We start from the raw sequence: 12,165 nt of genomic DNA, 5'->3' as shown, positions 1-12,165 counted from the left end.
GGACTTCAAACAATGGGGTCAACACAACACAATGCATCCGCCAAGATCACCCATGTCCTCGGGGAATCTTCGTGAAGCGGACAATGGTGGCCAACCCGAGGAAGTAAATTCTGCTCTAGAGACCTAGGATGGGGGGTAGAGGGCACACAGCTTGGTATGGAGCGCAGCCTACCATCTCGGGCGGGTGGGGACCCCTTGGAGAAAGGCTGCCAGTTCTGCCTTGTCTCCTCCCCCGCTGTCAGCAAACAGCCCCACATTTGCAGCAGCTTCCCACCTGGCTCCAGCTGCAAACTGTACAGAGATCATTTCTATGAGCCGGGGCTCTCCTGTAGTCACCCGAGTCCACGTACGCGCTCTCCTTGTCCACGCACTTCCTTCTCCCCTGTTTTCCACCATTCCTCCTCCCGTGTTTTCCATCGCTTCTCTTCCACCTCCCATTTTTCCAGTTTGAAGCCACTGCTGGCAACACTGCAATCTCTGGAGGGAGGCCAGGCGTGGCCTTGCGGCTGAGGCAGCCCAGGAATGTGAGGCAGCCACCCTGCCGAGGGGTCAGGAGATGCAGGTGACTGGCAGAGCTGTCAAGCAGCCCAGGTAGGTCTGACGGACAATGAGAAGCACAACAGCTTTCCTGGCGTGGAAATGCTGCAAAAGCTGCGGCTGGCCACGCGCATGGACGCACCATGGTTTAGACAAAAGAAATCGACGGGGGCAAGTGGTTGGGCGGGGAGAGGGAAGAACATTCAAGTTCCAGTTAGCTTTTGACAACTTTACCCCAAAACAAATGTAATTAAAACGAAATGATGGTCTCTCCCTAGTCAGGTGTCCAAACAGTTACCCTGTTCACCTGTTTCAGAGTGAAATTATCTGGGGGCAGGAGGACCAGGGAGCAATGACATAGTAAGTTGTTTAGATTTTAAAAAGTTAAAAATTCCCCCAAACAAATCCAAACCCACTGCAGACAGAAACACACCAACAGGCTGTTTAGAAAAATTAGGCTTTAAATATACTGACCTGAAAAAATCTAAAGAACAGGCTGTTCTGTCGAACAGCTCGGGTTTCTGCTTGTGCTTTCATTTTAGAAAACAAACACTCAGACGCCACAGTGGGAGGAGCCCCACTCGGGGATTCAAACTCACAGAAAATGGCCCCCGGCTCTGGAGACTGAACACAACCAACAGGGCACTGGACGGACGCTCTGGGAACACAGGCCGCTGACCTTTCACAAGAGTCATTATCTAGGGACAGAGATAACTGCCCCCGCCCCCCCCCCCCCCCCCCCCCGTAACATAAATCATGGTCTTCAAAGTGTGTGCTGCACGCCACAGTGACTAATCACCCCACTTTTATCCTCCCTGCTCAGGGAACCTCCTGGGGGGCAAAGAGGTCATTTTAAAAGTAAGGTAGCTGCTGGGCTTGGAGGTAAGACTCCCATTCAAACTGAATAAAAGAAAGAAAGAAAAAAAGACCTCAAAAAGTATTTCCTAAAATACGGAGAAGTGCAAATCATCTTATCAGAAACTCGTATCATTAAATAGGGAAGAAAGTATTAAAATAGATCAGTCAGATGTGGCAAAAAGCTCTTGGTTATTTTTAAATGTCAAAATAAAAAACATATATTAGGAATATTAAATATACAACAAACAGACCCTGGCCAGGTGACTCAGTTGGTTGAAGCATCATCCCGTACACCAAAAAGTTGCAGGTTCAATTCCTGATCAGGGTGCGTACAGGAGGCAACCAACCGATGTCTCTCTCTCAAATCAATAAAAAACAAAACAAAAATAAAAACATATCCATGGATGAGGATTAAAAATATATACATATACAACAAACAGGATGAGTGTAATAGTAATAATTTTCTAGTTTATAAGTTTGTAATTTTAGGGTGAACTTTTAGAGTGACATATTAAGGGTCAGACTTGACCACTGAGGTAGCCACCTCCGTGTGTGTGTGTGTGTGTGTGTGTGTGCGCGTGTGTGTGACATAGATAAAACTTACCCCATATTCCTTCTGCACTCCATCCATAGGAATGACGCATGTTACTGATAACCAGCTTGTACTTTGATTAACACTTGTGTGATGACGTATGTTACTGATAGCCACCTAGACTGCCGTGGGCCAGAACAGACTTAGAAAACGGGTCCCCGACTTCAGACATCAATCTACACCCCATATACTCTACTTGGACAACGAGAAACTCACTTTGTAGTCTATATTCATTTAGGGAAAAAAAAAATGTTCTCTCGGGAAATTTACGGTGCTTCTGTGCAAAAAGTCAACCTATAGTGTGTAGTGGCTCAAGAAACTCCAGGATTGCTCGACCTTGACTGGAAAAAAATGTTTAACCCAATTTATTAGCATAGCGCTTGGGGTAGGCCAGTTCTCTAACGTGTGAGTAAAGCCCCATCCGGGGCTTCATTTCACTGCCACGTCATCGCTTTTTCCGTCTGTCCTAGGGCCTTCTGCTTCCGCAAAATGGTCCTCCCTTCCTCTCCCGTTAAGGTGAGGTGGAACTCGCGTAAGTCCAAGCAAAGGGCAGAACACACCACAGGAACCCAGGCCGCAGGGGTGACTGTGGCCACTGTGACTCTGCTCCCACTGGTGAGCATCAGAGACAGCAGTGAGCCCCCGAGAAACTGCTCTCTGAGTTCATGGCAGGGACTGCAGGGCCAGATAAACCGGCACAGAGCAGGGACAGACCAGAATGCTGAGTAGGTTTGTAAAAAGGAAATCTCACTTCGGTCTCGGAGCGAATCCACGTTCTAGTAGAGCTAATCAGAAACCTCCAAGCCTAAAATGAAAATGCACGTGAGCTGGGGGCGCCTGAGATTCGAACACGAGCCTCTCATGCCTGGTAAGGTAATACATTCAGCTCTGTGCTTACTGAATTGCTGGCCTTCTGGTCTCACTGTAATCAACTCCACAAATAACCAGAAGTTGTTCTGACGCGGGAGCAGGAAGAAGAACACAAACAAAACGGGGCCTAGAAACACTAGTCAACGCACGAAGCAGGAAGTGACAGCTCATCTCCACCTGGCTAGCACACAGCGTGCCTTCACCGCTGCAGAAACAGCCCCAGGACGCCCCTCCAGGAGGTAAACCGTCACTGGATTTCTCACGAAAAACGCACCCCGGGCTGAACACGGCTCAAGGCAGTAGCCAGCAAACTGGGTTGTGCAAGCTGCGTCTTCTTCCTCACCCTCCCTGAGAGTATGGTTAATTCCTTCCACAATTAAATTAGTGTATGGCTTAGTAATTTTCATTTAAATGAAAGGAAAAATGCTTTAACAAAATGGGAAAGAGCCTTCTGCTGCTCCCAGCTTAAAAAGACCTTTTCTTTACCACCTTAAATGGCAACCATCCCAGAGCGTCAGTGGCTCAGCAGGATGGAAGTCTGCGTCATGGTGTCCACTGTGGCTGCTCGAAGCCCTCTCCAGCGGGCCAGGCAGTCCCTCCAAGCTCTGCTTGCAGGCGGCCACCTCCCGCTCTCCTGATAGGACCTGCCTGTTTCTGCAGAGCACACGGGACTGGGTACAGGACACTGGGTTCTGCTCCCAGTTGCCCACTAACAGTGTGACCTGGAGCAAGTCCTATGACTTCCCGGAACTCCCGTTTCCCAGTCTGGAATGTGAGGAGGTTGGGCTAGTTTGTGTCTCAGGTTCTTTGTAGCCATAACGTGTGAAAACCATGATTCCCTACCTCCCATTTTGCTACCTTTTAACTGACTCCCAGCTAAGTCTGGCTAGTATTAGGGCATCCACGAGGACAGTCAGAGGAAATCCTGAAATGGGGGCCACAGAAGGCCTCAGATGTGGGCTTTATCTGCTTTTCCTGCTGGAGAGGAAAGACAGTACTGCTGGAAGGAACCTTAGCCATCATTGAGCCACACCTCTGGTGACAGGTGAGGAATCCAAGCCAGTAAAGTTCCTCGACTTTCTTTCCCAAGGTTGCAGATGGGGCAAGGGAGCAAGTCCAGGCCTCCAGGCTGCTCTCTCACACAGAGGACTTTTCACCTCCCTCCACAGGGCCTCAGAGGGTAATCGACAAACACTTACCGAACACCTCTGGGCAATACCTCAAGGAACTCTTTTAAACTTTCAACTGGCCTGGCCACTCTGGGAACATTTAGGCATAGGGACGGCCACGGCTCTAGTGAGACACAAACTGGCTGATCTTATCGGTGCAGAAATCCGTTAGTATTCTGGCTATAAGAAAAGCTTGCAGCAGCACCTAGGTGGTAGATAAGGGCCTGTGAGGGAGACGGGAGGCCCCACAAGGGTGGGGTCCTACTCTGGTACCTGGCACAGAGAGTTGATATTTACTGGACAGATTCAAGTCTGCATAATACCTCCGCTCCACTTGCTTCTTGTAAAAAAAAATCTGAGCTTAGGATAACACCGGAGACAAGGGTCTCTAAGTCTCTAACCTAAAACCAGAAACAATGACCTACTGCCTACTCTCAGTATGTGGCTGGGTGTGGGGAGAAGAGGCAGGACTTGGGAGTCAGATAAAGCCCAGGGTGTGAAAATCTCGACAACAGTGGCCGCATCACTGAGCCTCTCCGCCTCGAGTCCACCACACCCAGTTATCCTGAGTTTCTAATTAGATGGCTGGGCTAATGCACACAAGGTGCAGAGCCGACTCCATGAACGTCAGTCTGTCTTCTCCTCTCGGGAGCTAGGGGTATAGACAGAGAAACCCTGTTTCTAGGCAAAGCTCCAGGCCACTGGCATCCTCTTCCAAGAGAAGCAAACCATCAACGCATGCCAGCAACATTATAAAATGACTCAGTATCATTTTAATAAATATATTCCCATTAAGTCATCTGATTTTTCAAACATGTACAAGAAGCATAAAACACAATTCAATACATACAAGTAAACAGGTTTTACATCTTCCATACATAGCTTAGACACCAAACATATATGTATGCCTCAACCTTTTCTTGTGAGTAAGCAGAGAGCGAGGACTAGGAGGGAAATAATTATTTTCTCATCTCATAAAATAAGGTTAGGATAGATGAGATGAACAACATGAACTAGCCTCAAAATTACATGATCCCAAGATGCAGAGAATGAGGGAACTATGATATAATAACAGATGTTTATTGACCAGAAGACACAGAGTCAGATAGATAAATGCAATAAAATGTCTTAGTGGTATGACTGTACAATGTTGCTGCCATCTATACTAACAAAAGGGTAATATACTAATTAGACCGGATGTCTTCCGAATGTCCTTCCAGACAAAGCCGCAGCAGCTGCGAGGTCCAAGAGCCGGTGGCCCGGAAGAGGCGGGGCGGCGCCAGTGGGCCCGGGCCAGTCCCACCCGCACCACAGGGCCCCTCCATCCGCAGAGGCGGGCACTGGGAGAGGCGGGGCGGCACCGGTGGGCCCAGGCCCATCCCACATGAGCTGCACAGCCCCTCCGGGGGAACAGGCCTAAGCCATCAGTAGGACACCCCCTGAGGGCTCCCAGACTGTGAGAGGGGGCAGGCCAGGCTGAGGGAGCCCGCCCAGTGCACGAATTTTCGTGCAGGGGGCCTCTAGTTAAATATATTACTGGTAACAACAGTTATAGTTATGTTGGTTTTGCAAACTCTGAGCATAGGGAGAGGGTCTCGCAACTCACTCTATAGGAAAGGAAGCTGATCTGGGGGCTGTGTGTTGCACAGTACTGCTGTAGATACACTGCAGACAGTGAAGGTGGGTGTGATAATGCCACCATTCCTTGATTATCTGGGGTCCGTTCGTTTTTATCTTATTACAAATATAATTCACAAACATTATGAAACAAATATAGAACTTTTGAGCACAGAATGTCTCTAATAGAAATTGGAGTTGTAATCAGCATATCAAGTCTCAAGTTTATCCCTTCCTAGCAATTGGCATTTGTTAATATTCATCGCAGCAGTGATCCTTTAAAATGAAAATTCCCAGGGGCCCCACCCTAAATAGACTGAATCAGAATCTCTGTGCCAGGGGTCTGGAAACCTACATTTCAGCAAGTTCCTCAGGTTGATTCTTATCCATATTAAACTGTAAGCCACCTGAACTATCACAGGATAGATTAGCGTGGTGGGAGGTATGCTCTTTCTATGATAAAACTAACACATTAAAATGAGTCATAAAGATAAGGCTTTGTGTAGAGATGCACATTATGCAGAAATTTGCATACACACAGAAGGCTGTCAAGGGAAGGGAATCAACGTTTACTAACTGCCTACGATAGTATAGCTCTTGACCGAACTATGGCATATTACTCAATCTTCAAAATAATCCTATTTGAGTTATGGATGAAACAAGTTAAGGCTTAGACAGAGTAACTTTTCCGAAGTCACAAGCCTGGGATAGGGACCAGCACGGTTGTGAAACTAGATTTATCTGACCCAATCTTCTCATTCCATTGTATTAAGCTCATGTGCCTATGAAATCTCTCTTTCTCTCTCTCTTTCTCTCTCTCTCTCTCTCTCTCTCTCACACACACACACACACACGTCATAAGATAGCCATATGGTAAAAAGGCATAGGAATTAAATTATTTTTAGAACTTTTTTGCATAAACAGAAATGTAGTTTTAAAGAACTTACAATATCAACGAATTTTCTTTGGTCTATCTGCTGACAACAGAATAAAGGGTATGACTACTATCAAAACCACATTTAATAGCCTGAATGTTAGTAATCAGAAGTGTGTTTTGAGGCTTGCTAGGGTCAAATTTAACAGCGATTCTTGATTTGCTCAAGCTACAAATTTTTGCAAATGAAACATTTTCATATTCATTCTGTAAGTCGTATTACCTTACAAAGGAAAACGCCAACAAACGTGATCTAGCACATGTCAATCCAATGACCATTCCGGGCCTCCCCTCCACCCCTAGCATCTGACACTCCAGGTCCCCTCCACTGGGAAACCCCCTTCTGCTGGCTTCTGGAGTCGTGTTCTCCCATGGTTCTTCCTTGCTCTTTTGCCAAAATTCTCTCTAGATCCTGCCTGGGTCCTTCCTTCTTTTCTCATAAGGCTCCATCCTCAACTTCTGCCTCCATATAGTCTTTCTGAAAACAATCTCTTCTCCCACCTCTTGACTTATTTATATTGCAAGGACTGCCAAACTAGCCCCGGCCTTCCTCTGGAGCAGTGGTCGGCAAACTCATTAGTCAACAGAGCCAAATATCAACAGTACAACGACTAAAATTTCTTTTGGGAGCCAAATTTTTTAAACTTAAACTTCTTCTAACGCCACTTCCTCAAAATAGACTCGCCCAGGCCGTGGTATTTTGTGGAAGAGCCACACTCAAGGGGCTAAAGAGCCGCATGTGGCTCGCGAGCCGCAGTTTGCCGACCACGGCTCTGGGGCATAAAGCCCCCATCTGTCCGGGGGATGCCATACTCCAACACTTCAAACTCAGCACCTCTAAAACACAGCACCTCGCCTCCCTCCAAGCTCCTTCCACAGGCATCACTGCTCTGGAAATGTGTTGGCGTTAGCTGTTTCTTCTCTCCTGAGACGGCAGATTGTGTCCGTCCTTCCTTTTGCATCCGTGCCTTTCCCATTGCACTGCCATCACCCATTGCAGGCCTTCCCCCATCCTTTCTAACTGGTCTTCCTGTCTCTAGTCTCTGCCCTGCCTTTCCTCCCCATGTCCCCACAGCTACCACAAGCACACCCCTCATGCGCAGCCATGATACCCCACTGTCCAAACACCTTCAATGTCTCCTACTGGCTAATCCACTCATATTTCCTAGCTTGGCATTCAAGACCAGTATCATTTGGTACCAAATGTTCTCCAGTTGTATCTCTCACCAGATGCCTCCATAGACCAGTTCTAACTCAACTGGGCTTACTACCTTTCCCTGAATACGCTCCATGCTTTCCCATTCTGCTACTTCTCCTATCTCAAATGCCTCCTCCTCCTCTCTTTGATAGAAACCACATTCTTCAAGGACTTGCTTAAATGTGTTTTTCCCCCCTCAAAAAAGAGTCCCCTGACTCCCAGAGGACCTCTATCTCTTCAAATCACCAATATATATATTTTTTGGCATTTACCACGCAGTTATTTTTGTGTATATTATTTCCTCACCTACAAAACTGTCTGACAGGCCCGGCCCCTGTGGCTCAGTGGTTGAGCGTCGACTCTTGAACCAAGAGGTCACGGCTCCATTCCCAGTCAGGATACATGCCTGGGTTTTGGGTTCGGTCCCCAGTAGGGGGCATGCAGGAGGCAGCCACTCAATGATTCTCTCTCATCATTGCTGTTTCTCTCTCTCTCCCACTCCCTTCCTCTCTCTGAAATCAATAAAAACATACCAAACACACACACACACACACACACACACACACACACACACAAATGGTCTGAGAGGGAAGGAACCAGATCTTTTTGATGCTGAATCCTCCTCCGTTCTCTCTAGCACAGTGCCACACTCATAGCAGTTACTCAAGGGGGACTTGCGGCATTACATTTATAGGACTCCTAAAAGTTTGCAAAGCACATTTACATTCAATATCTCATGTGTTCTATTTGGAGCTTAAGTTTTTGTTTTTTTTAAATATATTTTATTGATTTTTTACAGAGAGGTAGGGAGAGGCATAGAGAGTTAGAAACATCGATGAGAGAGAAACATTGATCAGCTGCCTCCTGCACACCTCCTACTGGGGATGTGCCCGCAACCAACATACGTGCCCTTGACCGGAATCGAACCTGGGACCTTTCAGTCAGCAGGCTGACGCTCTATCCACTGAGCCAAACCGGTTTTGGCAAAGCTTAAGTTTATTACAAGCAGCATTCAAGACTTACAATCTGATTTCTGTTGCTTAATGCAATTATTGGCACTATCTCTAACTTTGTAACTTTATTATTTTTGTTGTTGTTAATCCTCACCCGAGGATATTTTCCACTGATTTTTAGGGAGAGTGGAAGAGAGAGGGAAAGACAAAGGGAAACATCAATGTGAGAGAAACATTGATTGGTTGTCTCCTGCACGAGCACTGACCAGGGCCTGGGCTGGGGAGGAGCCTGTACCGGCTATTGTCCGGAATCAAACCGGGGATCCTATGGTCCACAGGCCAACGCTCTATCCACTGAGGCAAACCGGCGACGCTCTATCCACTGAGGCACAAGTTGCAAGTGTTTAAAGGTATAACTTTGTACCTTTAAGTGAAAGTATCTCTTAAATTGTTTTACTTTGAACACTCATAGTGCCATGTGGCCTCCAAAGCTAAAAAACAGCATTTTGAGTCAAAGACAGCCCACTTGCCAAACTGGTTTTTCTCTCTGCCTACAGGTTAAGTGCACAAATGAAAGGCCTCTATAAGCAGATGAGAGTAATGGCAAAATCAAAATTTTAAAGGGAAGAAATTCCTTTCTGAAAAGATTCTCCTATCTATCCAGTTGGAATCCTATTTCTGCGTCAGTCTCCAACATTCTTGGAGTTGGTTTTCTAGCATATTAACAATAAAAAACCTCTAACTGTTGAACGATCCTTGCTAAGAGACTGAATATGGCTAATAACATGATGGTCTTGAATGCCCAAGTGCCTTGGAGGAGCTCGATTAACATTTGTTGAATGAAAAAGTAAATGAATGAATTCAGAGAAGGCCTTCCTATTGTTAGTAAATTGAAAGTGTAAGTTTCATAGGTGAATGGAAGGATATGTTAAATCTGAAAAAAGGGGAAAGTGCGTTGAGGGGCAAGAACTGTGATATGTCAACTCTTCTTGTGATGGATCCTACTCTGGCTGCTGGCGAAGCAGGTGGAGGAGGGGTGAATGTCAGGCACTGCCCGTCTGACTAGGTCTCTTTGGAGTTTAGGTTGCAAGTTCCTCCAGGGCAAGCACTCTGGGGCCCAACACTGTGCTTTGCATATAAAACGTGCACCATAAACGTAGTATGAGATGCAAAGGCCTTCATGAGCTGCCTGTGCACGTTTACATTTCAGTCCTTCACATCTATTCTTTCTTACCTTATAGGAATAGTTAAAAAGACAACACTTAATCCCGTAGGACACTGCCTTACACACACACACACACACACGCGCACACACACACACACGTACTTGAGAACTGGTAGTTGTTATCATCATCATCTTTGAAGCTTTGTATATGCCTCAAAGGTAGCATTTACTGGACTGTGTTGTCAGTACTTGTCTGCACAAGTTGCAAGTGTCCTGGGGCGGCCTTTTCATCCTTTTGTGCTCAGTGCCTAGCACGGTGCTCACTCCACAGCAGGCCCTGAGGCTGGTTGCATGACTAAGCAATCGAGGTCCAGGTTCAAGGCCTGCCTCTATCCCAGCCCACTGGGTCACCTTGAAGAGTCATTTAAACTATCTGGGCCTCAATGATGTCTGTCGGTCCTTCTGGCCTCAAGAAGCTAGCAATCTATAAGGAGACTTACAGACGCTCTCATGACAGTCACTGGCAGAACTGAGAGGAGAAACCAGATCCTGGAGTCTCATTCACTTAGTTCACCCTTCGTCACAGAGGCCTCACACACGTCTCCTTAATAACAATTCGCTTAAATATCATTGTCACTTTGTGTCATCCCCAAACCTGGTGGATCACTGGCACAAATCACATGTCCCTGGGGAGTCCTTCAGTCCCTTAGAAAAACCATTTCCTCTTTCAGGTAGACTTCGGAGACACACAAATTTAGTTACCTCAGGTAGAACGGATCAGCCTTAACGAAATTAGTTTCTCGTGCTTTGGAAGAAATCACTTGGAAATCCTTGGTTCTGAGTCCTCCATCTCTTCCACATCAAGATCTAAAAAAGAAAAGCGCAGTGTCTCAAGATGAGCTGCCAGGATTTGATGTGTCGGCAACAATAGTAATTACAATTAGCATGCGTATTGAACACCTACTATAAGTCAAGCACTGAGCAAAGTGATTGACATAAGCGACCTCATCTAGTCTTTATAACACCCCTGAAATATAGCAGACATTCCCCACTTTACAGCCATACTAAGAGACTCTGAGAGGTCACAGAATATACTCAAGGTCACACAACTAGGTTATGCTGATCTGGCACTTAAATCCAGGTTCAACTGATTCCAAAGCCTGAGTTATTAACCTGTAAGTCGGGGTTTTAAAAAATTTTTGACAGTGACCCACCATTTTTAAAAAATTATATAAACAAACTCCAAAATCTCAAACATCAAAACAATGCTTACTTTTACTATGTGCAATGCATTAAGACTCGATTCTTCTCTATATCTTTTCAAAAATTCCAAGAGTAACCCATTAAACTGATTTCACACTCTTCTAATGGGTCCCTACTCCATTGGAAAAACACCACGCTTAGCTTAGATACAGCACCTCACTAGAAGTTTCTCTGAAAGCACGCACTAAACCCTCCTATGTTTTTCAGCCTTGAGAACCTGACCGAGTAGTTAAGCTTTTTAATTAGGAGAAAAGTCTTTAACCGTTAAAATAGGTATAAGTTACCATAACGCATATCATCTATAACGAATCCTTAAAAGCTATATTCAGTTAGGGCCAAAGTCCAGAATAGTATTAATCACTTACCTATAGCAGAGCGGAAGTTATAAAGCGGAATCGCAGATGGTCTAAAATCTAAGGTGATTAGTATACACTCTGCAAAAAAGTGCCTAACAGCGGGCGGCTGTGTTGGACCAACTGAGCAGACCTAACTCTACTGCAGAAGAAGGAGGCTGGGATTGCACCCCCCTGGCGGGCAGGGCCCTGCCTTTGCATTTTCCATTCAATTCCAGGGTTTTGGTGTTGAACCAGGGAAATCATCAGGTCTCCGCAGGGTGAGGTCCGGGGTCCGAGTCGCAGTCTGGGGGTGGGGAGGTGCGACTGTCAGCGCAGCGCCCGAGCCTGTTGGACCCGCGCCCAGAACGTCCCTTGGGTGCGCATTTCTCCCCGGCCCCCCGCCCTCCGGCACAGCTGCGCAGTTGGGCCGCTAGTTGCAGCGCAACCTGACCGACTCCGCAGCGGAGCCCCCTCCCCGGCGGCGCAGGCCCGGAGCCCGGGCACCTGCGGGCGCGCGGTCCCTGCAGCGGCTCAGCTCCCGGCGCCGGCGGAGCCCACAGCCCGCGCCAGGCTCCCCAGCCAGGTCTCGATCTCCCCCCGGGGAAGGGAGGGGCAGGCCGGCCGCGCTCGGAGCCCAGCGCCCACCGGCCGCGCTCGCAGACCCAGCGACTGGC

The 12,165-nt window shown here is 47.1% G+C and overlaps 1 protein-coding gene across 9 annotated transcripts in view; it reads right to left on the bottom strand.

Annotated features, from left to right (window-relative positions):
• ZBTB38 (zinc finger and BTB domain containing 38) overlaps positions 1-12,165 on the bottom strand; it is a 127,661-nt gene that overhangs the window by 30,819 nt on the left and 84,677 nt on the right. For 7 of the 9 annotated variants that reach the window (XM_079794665.1, XM_079794668.1, XM_079794660.1 and 4 more), the window contains one exon: positions 10,656-10,760. The gene's annotated coding sequence lies outside the window, so the exon portion shown is untranslated. Of the gene's footprint in view, positions 1-10,655; positions 10,761-11,521; positions 12,163-12,165 lie in introns of those variants that run through there. The other 2 variants (XM_079794664.1, XM_079794670.1) reach the window with 2 other exon arrangements.

Source organism: Cnephaeus nilssonii (genome assembly GCF_951640355.1).
Source record: "Cnephaeus nilssonii genome assembly, chromosome: 17".
Taxonomy (NCBI): domain Eukaryota; kingdom Metazoa; phylum Chordata; class Mammalia; order Chiroptera; family Vespertilionidae; genus Cnephaeus; species Cnephaeus nilssonii.
This window is presented reverse-complemented; position numbering and strand designations above follow the sequence as displayed.